Source organism: Talpa occidentalis, unplaced genomic scaffold (genome assembly GCF_014898055.3).
Source record: "Talpa occidentalis isolate TD23 unplaced genomic scaffold, MPIMG_talOcc4v2.1 talOcc4.2, whole genome shotgun sequence".
Taxonomy (NCBI): Eukaryota; Metazoa; Chordata; class Mammalia; order Eulipotyphla; family Talpidae; genus Talpa; species Talpa occidentalis.
Genome location: NW_023602073.1, coordinates 44,010,395 through 44,024,394, shown reverse-complemented (window position 1 = coordinate 44,024,394; position 14,000 = coordinate 44,010,395). Strand labels below are relative to the sequence as shown.

General features: G+C 51.9%; 2 pseudogenes; both read right to left on the bottom strand.

Annotated features, from left to right (window-relative positions):
* Positions 1–1,834: 1,834 nt before the first annotated feature.
* On the bottom strand, positions 1,835–4,506 carry LOC119253209 (proteasome subunit beta type-8-like; annotated as a pseudogene).
* A 1,183-nt stretch (positions 4,507–5,689) lies between these two features.
* On the bottom strand, positions 5,690–13,786 carry LOC119252146 (antigen peptide transporter 1-like; annotated as a pseudogene).
* Between the last annotated feature and the right edge of the window lie 214 nt (positions 13,787–14,000).

Sequence of the window (14,000 nt, the reverse complement as noted above, 5' to 3'; positions counted from 1 at the left end):
GTTCTTTCATAAGCTGGGATGCGTTGTAATCGAAGAAACAGTGAACTTTCTTTAAAAAAAAAAAAAAGATTTATTTATTTATGCAATAACTGGGGTACAGGCCACAGGCGCGGGAGGGTGAGAGGATTCACCAGAGACAGAGTGGGGAGCAGAGCAGGCAGACGGGCTGAAAATACTGCTGAGGGGAGCAGTGGGCGAGACAGGAGAGGTCTGCCACACCATGTGGGTATCTCCCTGGCTGCCGGGAATCGAACTCGTGCTACAGAGGCTGCGGACAATGTCACAGCGCTGTGCCACCAAGGAGGCCCAGCAGGGAATTTTCTTATCTCGGGCTCTGAACCTGTTTTTAGAAAACTGTCTGCCCTCTTCCCCCATTTGCAAGGCCTTGGGGTAAAAACAGATCCCCATTCTGAGCAAAAAATGCAAAGCACCTCTCCTAAATAGAAAGCTCTAGCATCTCTCACTTAAGCGGGTTTCCACTTAGAGTTTTGCGCCTGAGAAGGCCCTGACCCTTTATCTTTATGGTCCTTCTCAACACCACACCCTAGGCAGAGCACATCTTCAGATGCCTCAAAAGTTACGCTCCAATATATGTTGGGAAGCCTTCAACATAAGAGGGAAGTGGACTTTGTTTCTTGGTCGATTTTATCATTAATGAGAACAGTAAGTAAGTTTCTATAGGTTCTACCGACAGCCTATCCCTGAAACTTGAACATTTGTTTATTCCAAAAATATTTCTGCAGGTTGAAACTATCCCCCAAACTCAAAACATCCCGGAAGGAAGGACCACTTGAATTCCAAACCATTCCTGAATGCTATTGGTGTGATTACCAATAAGTTATTTCAACTTTAAATATAGTTGAGGGTGGGATGTGGAGTTTGAAATAGGGGATTCCTAAAGTTTCCCCAACCCTGTCCATCCTGGGATTTTGAAGATCTCTTCCTACTTTCAAACTTAACCTGTCCTTAGCTGAACTTAACTCTCCTCTGGGAGGTGATCACCCATGCTCTTTCCTGTAGTCCCAACACCATTCAGAAAATCTCACTATGTCTGTCTCACTTTCTAAGCTGGTTACTTTTTCTGCCCTCACCCCCCTTATGGGTTTTCCTTATCACCTGTCTCTTCAGTCATGACCCTGTCATCTTCCGTTGAGCATGCCACAGGGTAACACTGAACCTCTAATATCCATCTTTACACTCAATATCCAATCTGTCCTGAATGTTATTTAAGGTAAACGGGCCTGTGTTTATAATTACCACACACATATGTGTTGGAAGCTTTATCATCCAGCTCTACAAACTGAAAAGAAATTGTTCTAGGTGCCCTACTTTCCAACACCCAAACCATTACCAGTGAACCATGGGGCAGTCTCCAGCTTATATCCCCACAGGAAGGACCCTAATATTAAATTGCAATAATAAACAAACAACCACGGTCAGTCTTCTTGAGATCTTGGAGAGATGCGTGTGGAAAGGAAACCCAGAGAAATAGTCAGTAAGGCCCTGTTTCTTAGTGAGGATTTTGAGTCTTCTCAAGAAAACCTTCTCTATTCCCTGCTCCCTCCCCAACAACCACAGCCCAGGTCCACTAAGCTACAACAGAGACATTTATAACCGTTTTTCCTTTCTTAAGCTTTGTGGAGCCCCCAGAAGGTGAAGGGAGGTCTTTCTGGAAATAGAGCACACACAAAAGTATAAACTCCTCCCAGCAACTCTGGCAGCTGGTCCTCCATCTCTGGGCTCAGGTGAGGCCCCTCCTCCCCTGGGGCATAAGCTGGCCCAGTTCCCTGAATTGACCAGTTTTCCCGGCAGCGGCTACTGGCAGCCACCACCGCTACTGAAGGGCCTCCCGGTACTGGTGTATAAGGTTGCTGACGTCTGTGCTTTCTACCTCCACCCAGCCATCTTCCTTCACGTGGTACCCTGTAGGCAAAGGAGAAAGGACATGGAGTCACCATTGTCTTCACACTCTGAATGCCCCTCTTCTGATTCTGAAACATCCCTCACACACACTCTCTGCCTCCCTGAGTCTCCCACCCACAAAACCGTTGCCTACCCCCAGGGAGTGTATTTACTATTGACAATGCCTCCAGAATAGTTGTCTTGGTGGGTGGCATGAATAATAGCCCTGTGGCCCAATTCATAGGCCTCTTTGGGGCTGAGATCCAGCCGATAACCACTCTCCATGACCCCATAGGCAAAGGACCGGCCACTGCCCATGAAGAACATACTTCCTGAGAGCCGGGTCCCATTTTCATCTACATAGTAGAGTCCAGGGCCCTGTGGAGGAGAGAAGGTTCCAGGTTGGAACAGAGAGGGCATCAATCATTAGTAACACACGGGCTTAAGTGTGAGGTATGAAAAGTGGACAAAAGAATAAGAATTACCACAGGAACATCTGGACTAGGACAACATTGTGGTAGCACTATAGAACTTTAGGAATAAGAAGGAAAAACAAACTTGGAATCAGCCTTCTTAAAAGAGACAAGCTTGTGAAACATATATAGTGATCTACCTCTGAACCAAGAGCCAGCCTATGGATCTGCAGAACATTCCACAGCCCAGCATTCTCTATGCCATGATCTTGTATGGGAGGAGGTGAGAGTGTACAATGGGGAATCAGATCTCATACAGGGTTGGGGACATGGTGAGCACCCACCTTCTTGTCCTAGCCACAGATCATACTGCCCATGGAGAGGCCCACACCCTAGTACTGACACATCATGTTGGAGAGCAGTTTGGAGGCTGCTGACACTGAGATCTGCTCCCCATTCCGCAGACAGTACAGCCTGGTGAGGATAGGATTAGGGGAGAGAGAGCTCAGTGGTGGCAGGAAAAGACTAGGCCTCTGATGGACCCACTTGATGGGCAGGAAATGATTGACGAGATACACACTCAAAAGGAATGGTTTTATTGGATCTAATCATCAGGAAAAGATTTGGGATTTAAATATCTAAACCACATAAAGAAATCTTAGTAAGTGATACTCTCCCACCAAGAATGATGGTGTCAGTGCTAAATAATTAAATTATCTGGCTTATTGACAGGTGCACAGAAAGATTTGAAAGAACACTTTTTTCAGCACCAAAACACTAAGGGGCCCCATTAGCATGGGATGTGGCGGGGGTGTGTGTGATTTGAAGGATCCAGGATGGAGGATGGGACGGACCAGTAGATTTAGAAGGGAGATGAGAGTCCTGGCCTACATGCACTCCTTGGCCAACAGTGGCTCCCAGTACTGACAGTCTGCCACAGAGCCAGACATGGTGCCAAGCAGGTAAGGGTTAATCTCAATCATCTTGTTCACCCTTAAGTTAGCTGGAAGAAGATGGAGTTTTGAGAGAGAAGGAATGACCACACAGCCCTCCCTGGGTGTCCTAAATCAATGTCCATGTGCACCTTGCTGCAACCAGGTTCTACTATGGGGCACACACACATACACACTCACCAATTTACCCGCCCTCCCCCCCCCCGCCCCGCCCCGGCCATGGCCTGGGAATCCATGGCCACAATCACTCCGTACTGGAACTTGAAGGCCAGCGTGGTGGTGCCATGAACCATCTCATTCCGTGCATCCCATTCTCCATTCCTGGCCAGGGTCTGGAAGAATTCGGTGGGCTAATGAGAGAGAAGAGGCAGAAGAAGGGACAATGAAACCTTCTGCAGGAGGCTCCGGAGCAGGGACTTAGAGAGTGTGGAGTGAGGAGATCACAGGAATTCTCCAGCCATCAACAATGGAACAGTTTATAACCAACCTCTACAAGGAAGTGACATGGAAGAAAGAAAAGAAGAGGCAAACTGCAGAAAGCTTTTCCATTTTCTAAGGAATAGAAAGGAGAGGAAATAATTGCCTTACCTAACATTTTAAGGATTCATTCCCATTCATAAAATGGAATTAACCCTCAGAAAGCATGTTTCTTAGTAGTATCCCCATTTTGCAGAACAGAGATTGAGACCTCCATGGAGTCACTTGTCCCAGGGCACACAGCAGTGAGTGACTGAGGCCAGGCTTACAGCCAACGTTCACAGGTTTTCCAGAACACTCCACTGTCCCTGTCTTATGAGGGCCTCATAAAGACTTGGTGAAATGTGTGTGATGAAAAAAATGCAGCGAAATATTTTGTCTCCCCATGGGAGCCCTCCCCTCTCTTCTACCTTTTGGCCCTACTCTCATTTGCTAAGGTCGGGCTGTCAGCCCGGATCCCTCCGTGGCCGCCTCCCTGGTGGAGGCCACTCGCTCTACTGCTACAGCAAAGTCCCTCCTGCGGCCCAGGGCTTCGGAGACCCTCAGGGTGGACACTCCGTTCCCCAGCGCCCTCTTCCGCACCTTCCCTTTCATCCCTGACCTGCATTCCCAGGGGAGGGCGAGCTCTGGAGATCACATGGAGACAGTGTAGTGTCCAGGGTCCAGGGTCCAAGAGAAGCCCGCTTCCCGCGTCTGGGAATGCCCAGTTGTCCTGCCGCCCTCGCCCTCGGTGGGGGGCTGCACACCTCCAGGAGCGCCATGATCCCCAAGCACCCGCAGATCTGTCTGTCTCCGAGGAGGAAGGAAAGCGAAAGCCTGCAGCCTTAAGGGGAGGGAACCAGAATTTTTTTCCCACATCCCCCTGACCTTTCCAGAACGAGGCCAGTGGGGATCTGGGGCCGGGAATATCACATTGGGGACCGGCTTATCTGCTCCGCTTTATGAAGATTGGGGAAACAGCGGGGCTAAATCGCCGGAAGAAAGGAAGAAAGAGAGAGAATGGGCTTCGAGATCCTCTTGGCTGTGAGGTTACAACGGGAGACACCAGCTTGCCGGGGCATCCTCTGCGCGCGAGCAGATACCGAGGTGGGGGTTGCCGCACTTAAGACGTGGCCGCAACCAGAGAGCTGGAAGTCTGCAAGAAGCGGGGAGCAGTTTCGTGTCGGGGGGATGGCATGAGATTGGCATCGTTTCATAAAAGCCGGGGAGGAATAGGAGTTCGTGGGGTCATTGAGGCTAGAGCACCTGTCTTGGGGCAACTGGCCACAGACCCGCGCGCTGCACGGGGCGGAAAGGGACTCCGAGGGGAGGGCGCGGCGTCTGTACAGTAAGGAGGTGCCCCTCACAGGTCCCGCCTTCACGCCCGTAGCCGCCCGCCTGAACCGTCCAGTCGGCCCAGCTCCTCCCGAGGAACGCTGGCTTCACCGGGCGTAGGGGGCGGCTAAACCCAGCCGGTCCTCGCAACCTGCGCTGGGATAATCTGCCCAGCAACTGTTAGCGTCACAGGATGGGGGTCCAACCAGCGCCCCGCCCCGCCCCGCCAGGACGCTCTCGCGGGCGGCTCTGCCGAGGGGCTGAGCCTGCGGGAGAGGACGCGGGTGATGAGGTGGGGAGTGTGAGCTCCTCTGCCAGTGCGCTCGCACTTCCCCTGGCGACCTGCACCCTCCAACTCCCACCTCAGATTAGGCCAAGGCTCAGAGCGGCAGCCGCTGGTGCCCCGAGGGCCCTGCAGCCCCTTCCAACCCATCTTTGGCGGGGAGTAGGGAAGCGAGGGGACAGCTATGGGAAATAGAAAAATTAGGGAAGAAGACAGTGCCCTGAAGGCTCTGAAACACCGAAGATGCTGAAAGGCACCCAAGCTCGCTCCTGAAAGGTTGCAGGGAAGTTGTCTTTTTTTTTTTTTGGGGGGGGGGGGGAAACACGACCAAGCACACTACAAAACACCACTTTTATTTTAAAAAACAAAAGCCCAAGAGCCCACGGGGTATCTAGGGGCCAGCATATTCCTTGGTCATATTGGAAAGTAGAGATCCCACTACTTTCCAAATATTTAAGTGTTTAAATATTTAGTGGTCTAAATATCTCTGATTTCAAGGGTGTTAGCCACACCAGCTGTGGCTTTTCACCCAGTTACAGTAAGGAGTTATAATCCCCCTTTTCTTTCAGGAAACCTGCATTATGAGGAGTTTGAGGAGGGGAAGCATTCCTAGCAGAATTTCAGCCATAACTCAGGCACACTTCACACACACTTCAGAGTTTCAGGCATAACTCTGGCCACATACCACCGAATTTCAGGCATTACTCCCCAACAAGCAGCTGCCTACTCTGCAAGGCTGCTAAGATTTTTGTTCCCAAACTCTCCACTCTAGAGAAGGTCTGAGAAGGCTTTCATTCCAGAGCACCTGACGCCCCAGGAGCCTGCACCATAGTCCAGTAGGGTCCCTGATTCTCCATGAGCTGCTGGTGGGTTCCAGCCTCCCGAATGGTGCCTTCTTCCAGAAAGAGGATGTGGTCAGCCTGCTCCACGGAGCTGAGACGCTGGGTGATGAGAAGCACAGATCGGGAGCACCGCTCGGGGCTTTTGTACAGGAGCTGCTCCACCTGAGAAGAGACACAGACACGCTCAGAGCTGGGGACGGCTCCCAGCCCAGGAGACATCCATGTTACCAGAGCCTGGATAGACCTCGCCAGGACCACTGCTGCCTCTGCCAGCCACTCCAAGGAGATGGAAGATTTAGCTCTGAGTGCTTCTCTGTCAAATCTTTGATTTGTTAAGGACCATTTACATGAAGTGGCAATGGTGGAACAAAAGTCAGAGTCCTATGGTGTCACCCACAAGAAAAGAGTGGATATTGAATAGTCTTGCCCCTCTACCTGTGGACTGGGCATTTTAATATTTTCTTTTAAAGAGCACATGAGCATTCACGTCAGGCAGACTTGAATTGGGGTCCAAGATCTGCTACTCAACAGCTGAAAGACACTGAGCAGGTTATTCAACCTTTCTTAGCCTCCATTTTATCATCTATCAAGGGAGTATCATAATGTCCAGCTCCTGGCATCCATGATGGCTAACTCAGAGAGCCAGTATATGCAAATGGCCTGGCAGCCTTTCTGGCACATAGTAAAAGCTTAATTAATACTGATAGCATTTGGATGGTCTTTTCTCTGTATTTAGCTTCAGAAATTCAGTATCTATAGACAGTCTCTTTTGACTGGTTCTAAGAATCTTGGGGAGAAGCTAATGGGAATGGAGAATTGCAAGGGCTGGTTTGGAAAATTATAATGTCAGTTTCACGGATAGAGGGTGAGTGGAGGAAGAATGGGTGGGATGTAGGCATTAAGAAGACACTTCTCTCACTCGTGACTGGCTGTCTGCATCCAGGGCACTGGTCGCATCATCCAGGATGAGCACGCGTGGTTTCCGGATCAACGCTCGAGCCAAGGCCACTGCCTGCCGCTGACCCCCTGAGAGCTGACTCCCAGCCTCGCCCACCTCTGCAGAGACAAGAGCCAAGGTGAGAGTTGTAAGCATGCTCACCTGCACACATGCGCGCGCGCACAAACACACACACACACACACACACACACATCAAGGTCTGGTGGATGCAGCTGGACAGGAGAGGGAGCTCTGAGGATGTGAGGATGAAGGAGTCATAGGAACCAGATCGCACAACTGCAAACTGATGCCGGTGGCATCAGTTTGAGGAAGTGATGAATGACAGCACGGCTAGTGGGGTTTCGTAAAGGTAAAGGTGTCTGGGTGTCCTGTGAGTGGAGAGAGCACCTGTGTTGTAGCCCTCAGGGAGTTTAGAGATGAAACCGTGGGCCCCCGACTCCTTTGCGGCATCTGTGATTTCCTCCATCGTTGGCTTCTGGGTCAGGCCATAAGCAATATTTTCTTGAAAACTTCTTCCAAATAGTTGTGGCTCTTGTCCCACTGCAGCCACCTAGGACAAAATATGATGAAGAGTTAGAGAACAGAGAACAGAGAGGCATAGGATCTAAAGACTGAAGACTCAAAATCTTCATGGAGGCTCTATCACAAAATCACACACCCTGTCTCCTGACCACACCCTGATTGCCACCCAAGGACACCTGTCATTCCCTAGCCCTCCTTTGAGGGTACTCAGTGAGAATGCCCCTTTTTCAAATAAAATGTATTTACTTTCTTATATCATTGTTCACTTTTGCATAATATTTGATTTTTCCTCTCAGGTTTAGTCCCTGTAGTTCTCTCACCCCCACAGCACCTAAAATTCATCACCACAGTTCCTTCTGCTCTTCTTTCTCCTGTTTTGATCCCTCTCCCTCCTCCTCCCCTGCTGAATGCCTCAGATCTGCAGTCAGCTCGCAAGTTTCCTCTATTTCCTGATCCTTTGTTTGGTTTCTTTGTATTCCATCTATAGGTGAAACCATCTGATTTGTATATTTTTCCTTCTGACGTATTTCACTCAGCATAATCCCTTTCAGCTGGTCCATGTTGGATGGCATGGATCTTTTTTGATCACTGAGTAGAACTCCACTGTGTATATATACCACATCTTCTTGATCCACTCATCTGTTTGGAGACATCTGGGTTGTTTCCATAGTTTAGCTATTGTAAATAGTGCTAGAAAATGCCCTTCTTACTGTGCTAGAAAATGCCCTTCTTACTTGATGCATCCACCCTCCCCCAGGCCACCTTTTTACTCACCTGTGTGTGCAGATATCGATGTTCATATAGGGGAAGGGGCTCCCCATCCAGCAGCAACTTCCCCCCAGTGGGCTGGTACAGATTCTGCAGCAGGGCGGCCACTGTGCTCTTCCCAGACCCATTGGGCCCCACCAGGGCCGTCACCTCACCAGGACGCAGGGTGAACGTCAGCCCCTGGAGGTCAGAGAATCATACAATAAGAGGCCTTGTCTTGACCTTGACACCGTGATTGTCTTGTTACATACCATGTTGTCTTACTCCAGAGAAAAAAGGAGAAAAATGGAAAAATAGAACCTCCACCCTCCACATGCACATCCGTGGGGATGATAACTCCCCCAATGAGTAGAGGTGGATGATGAGACACAAAAAGAGCAAAACTAAGCACCATTATGCCACACACTAAATATCAGATACTATAAGAGAAATGAAAAAAAAAAAAATGGAAAGGGACAGCCTCCCCCATGGCGCAGTGGTTGAGCGCTGGGCTGGGAAGCAGCCCGCAGCCTCTGCAGTGCCGGTTCGATCCCCAGCCACCAGCGAGGGCCCCACATGGCTCGCAGACCTCTCCTGCCACACCCGCTGCTTCCTCAGCAGTGTATTTCGTCAGTCTGCCTGTTCTGTTCCCCGCTCTGGCTCTGGTGAATTCTCTCACCCTCCCGCACTTCTGACTGTACCCAGTGCTTGTATAAATAAATAAATCTTTTAAAATAAATGGAAAGGGAAAGGAAAGATGGAAGACTGGAGGCACAGATTTTGCTTCAGCTATTCTTTAGGATGTGAGATGCTTCTTCTCCCTGAGAACCTCTTCTCTCTTTCTCCTTGCAAATCCAAACTGGTTCTCAAGTTCAGAGCAGTTTTATGGAAGAGATGATGCTCACTTTTGCCTTTGAAGGGTTAGGAAGGATCTGTACATGGTCTTAAGCAGGCAGAGGCCAGGAAGAAATTTAGGATGGTAGAGTGGAGAATGAACCTGGTGGAGGGCCTGGTGGAGTGTACCTGCAGCACTGGGACATCTGGACGATTTGGGTAAGCAAAGGAGACATCCTGGAATTGGACAAGGCCCTTCAAGCTTGAGGTAGTCAGCACGCCACTGGGTGGGCAACGAGGGATCCGGTCCAGATATTCAAATATTTTCTCTGAGGAACCCACAGCCTTCTGTACACTAGGGTAAGTGGAGAGCAGCACCTGCGAGGGGAGGAGATATGACTAATGAGAGGGAGTAGAGAGACCGATCTGCTTGCCAGGGCTATGGGGTGTGAAAAGGGCAAACAGAAGGAAAGTGATAATGATGGTGCTGGGGTGGGCAGGAAAGCACTGGAAAGTGAAGCGGAGGGAGCTCACCTGAACAGCTGTGGCGAACTGCATCTGGTAGAGAACAAATGCGACAAGGTCCCCACTGCTTACAGCCCCACTGGTCACCAGCTTCCCACCGAGGTATAGGATTCCCACCTTCAGCAGCATCCCTGAGATCTGTGCAGAGACCACAGAAACGAGATTGTGGTAGACAACTCTAGAGGTGGCAATTAGGAATGATTAGTTTTAAGGGGATATAAAGTCCCTTCCCCCCAAGTAACAGCAACAGTCTCAGTGGGTAGAAAGGGAGATTAAACCTTAGCGAGCCTGTGGGGGCCTACCCAGCTCCTCACGGTGGGGATCAAGTCATCACTGTCAGCAACACCATCATCACATTGCTTGGGGAGCACTTAGCTCTGCACCAAAGACTTTCATGAATGTAATGTCATCTACTATTGATGTCAAAAGCCCTATGAACAAATTGATATCACTCTCATTTTTTCAAATGAGGAAACCATCCAGAGAAGGCAAGTCACTTGCCCATGGTCCCAGAGCTAGTGAACAGCGGCATCAAGTCAGGAACTGCTGGTCTAGTTCTCTTTCAGTGACATCACAGATGCCCCTCATCCTTGGCTCCTGCTGTTCCCGGGGCTGTCACACCCACACAGTCCTAACATGAAGCAGGCCCAGGAATCCATGGCTCCCCACGCCCCTCATGGGAGCCAAAGGAAGGCCCTAGACTGAAAGACGTGGCCTCTCCCTGGTTTGTGTACTCTCGGGAAAAGAAGCAGGCCACCGTGTGTAACAGAGGGAGCGGGTGAGGCACACTGAGCGGGCTAACTGGGTCTCAGGTTGATAAGATGAAGACACTGAACCAACCACCACCCAGTGGAGGAGTGGGGGAAGAGAATGGACTCAGGCTTCTCCAGGTGCTCACACTGGTGGTGCAGGTGTCAACCGCATAGGCCAGGGCCTCCTTCTGGCTGAGTGTCTTCAATTCCTGCAGTTTTTGTCTAAACTTTTGGGCCTCTCCTTCCTCATTGGCAAAACTCCGGACTGTAGGCATAGCAGACAGCGCCTCGATGGCCACCTGGCTGGCCTGTGCGAGAGATTCCTGCTTCTGTGTGGCCTGCATCTGTGGAGACACAGACAAGAGATGTCACACAGGGTTGGAAAACCATAAGGGACACTAGTGTCTGAGTTACCTGGCTGGAGATTAAAGATGAAAAGGGAGAGAGGGACAGGAAAGAAGAGAAAGGGAGACAGTCACACCCCAAGACTAAAGAGATACAAAGGAGAGGAAAATGACTCAGAGGGGCTGTCAGGGGTCACATCCTTGAGATTGATCATCGTACCCTTAAAGACAGATGTGGTCTGAAGTTAAAAGCACAGAGAATGTGAAGGTCAGCTGTGAGCAATCTGAGACCCAGCAAGATGCACAATCAGGGAGTGTGCCAAGAAAGTTATGAAGAAATCTTAGGGGAACTGAGCCCTCTGACTCTGGGAGATGGGGGCCTGTGTACCTGGGCCAATGCCCTGGACGTACCTGGTACCATTTTCCCAGCTTCTTCGGCAGAATGAAAAGCAGAGGCAGGGCAACCAGGGTGACCATGGTGAGGGACAGTGACCCCCAGAGCATGAGCACCAAGAGACACAGCCCCCGCACCAGGTACCACAGCAGTAGGTTCAGCCTTTCGCTCAGAGACTCACTCACGGTGGATGTGTCCTCTGTTACCCGAGATGTGATGGCACCTGCCAGGAGTTGGGGAGAAGAGAGCAGAGTGAATGAGAGGTTCAGAGCGGATGGGAGACTAGCAGTGGCAAGAATGCCAGGGAGAGGTGTCAACATGGCGTTGAAAGGAGGCTGGGAAAATGGTGAGGTATAGAGGGAGGTCTGGGGATCTCAGCGCAGGAAGGATGAGTGCTAGAGCAGAAAAGCCTTCATTTTTACTATAAGGAAATCAATACCCATGTAAATTTCCATTTCTCTGACAGATTTCTGTGCCACTCCTGTCCGATGCTATACACATAGGTGGGAAGAGCTTAATAAGCTGCTCATTTAATAGAGTAGGTGGGCACGTCGGGAATGCAGTTTAGGAAACTGTGCCATGCACCGAATTGGGAGTCAGAACACTGGGGGTCTCCCTCCACTTCCTTCTGTCACATGTGACAGGAAGTTTCAGCATTAAGGTGCAGGCCTCAGTTTCTTCCACTATAAAATAAGGCAGTTAGACTCTGTGATCTCAAAATTTACATATTTGAAATTCTGTAGTTTCTATCTAAATACACATATAGGAATAAATTTATGGGGAAAACCTTGGATGGAAAAATCAAGTCTTTCTGAAGGCATTTGACTCTTGAATAAGAAATAAGAATAAGAAATAGCGGTGTGTTCGTGTGTGTGTGTGTGTGTGTGTGTGTGTGAGAGAGAGAGAGAGAGAGAGAGAGAGAGAGAGAGAGAGAGAGAGAACAGACACAGCAAGGCTATGTGTAAAAGTGGTTGTATGGGGATATAGAGTATAGCCATGTAGAGTGAGCTTCATGTGAAACCTGTTTGGTTCTGTTGGAAAAACTCTGTTTCCTGGCGCAGGACAGCTTGGAACACCTCTCCCTGCAACTGGCTGTGCACGCGGCCCATGGTGCTCTTGTAGATCGCGTCACCCAAGAATTCCAGCACTGCACTAAGGAGAGTTGGAGCAAAGGAAGGTTAGGGCATGTTCAGGAGACAGAGTACGTCCCAGGTATCCCTGCAGAAGTGCACTTTGGACAGCAGCCCCAACTTCCAACTCCCTCCTTCTCAGGGCCCCACATTCCCAGTTTCCATCTTCAGCCCCCAGACCTGGCTATGGTGAGAGCGGACATGAGAATTATGTTCCGGGTGAAGGCCGTGGCTGCCCCATCCTGTAGAATACAGTCAGTGAGTCTGCCAGTGAAGAAGGGGATGGCCATCTCCCCTGGGGAGGGAGAGGAGAGATGGGTCACTCGCCAACACCACGTGTCAGCAGCTCAGCTCCACCCAGGCTGCCCCTGCCACCCCTTCTCCACCACCCCCTATTGTCCTGGGAGGCTGCTGAGAAGGACAACCCTGAGGTCACATCCCTGCACCAAACAGGCCACCCTGAAACACAACGCTGTGTTTGCACCAGATCTTTAGGGGTTTCATTAGAAGGCTAGAGACCATGGAGTGAGCTCCTCTGGCATCATCTCTGAGAGTGAGATACTCTCCATCTAAGCTGGAGCCCTTCGGCCACAAAGGCAAGGGCTTGCCAGAGGGACTCAATGAAGCAGCTTCACAGGGTCACACAGGCGTCCAGGACTCTCTCCTCCACATGGGAGGGTCTCCTCAAGATCCGGGCTGGGTTCCCAGACCCACACCAGCCTGCCCTGCTGACCTTGATCTTGATTGCCCCCAGCCCCCAGCCCCTGCCCCTTCCCCGCAGCCCCCTTACCGACACAGGAGAGGACCAGCAGGACCAAAACCAGTGGGAGGCGGCGGATCTCCGAGCCCAGGCAGCCCAGAAGTCTACGAACCGTGTCTCCAGAACCCCCGGGATCCCCAGGCCCCCGAAGGCCCCCGAGCTTATGCCACAAAGCGACGGCGGGCAGTGCAGCCGCGTAGCTGACGGCGAAGGCGTCGAGGCGACTTCCCCAGTGCAGGAGCTCGGCGCTGTCGGAGACCCTGGGGGCCCCCCAAGACTTCAGCTCTCGGAACACGGCAAGTCCAGGCAGGGCCAACCCCAGCGCCGCCGCCAGCGGCTCCCAGCAGCCGTCCATCCCGGCCCCCCTGCGCCCTTGGAGCCGGGCGCTGCGCAGAGGACGCCTCGCGCCCCCAGCCACAGCGCGGCCCAGCGGCTCAGGCCCACCAGGCAGAGGCGGGACAGCGGCGGCGCGGTGGGCACCAGCAGGGAGAGGACCCCGGGCAGCGCCGGCCGCAGCAGCAGCAGGTCGGCGAGCAGCAGCAGCGCGGGGCCCAGGCACGCGAGGGGCGCCCGGGACGGGCAGAGGCACCCGCCGGGCGCCGGCCTCCCCGAGCTGGCCATCGGCGCGCGGGCCCGGGGCGTCGCACCCCGGAGCAGGGGTCTGGGCGCCGCGGTGTCCGGGTTCCCGCGGGCCGGGGCGGGGCCCTGGGGAAGTCCCGGGAACCCGCGCAGCCCGCGCCGCCCCGAAGGGAGCCGTTTATGGGAAAGGAAAGCAAAAGCGGCCGCCGGCCACGAGGTCCGCCCACTGGGGATCGCGCGCGCCGGGACCGCTGCGGGAGAGGGCGCTGAG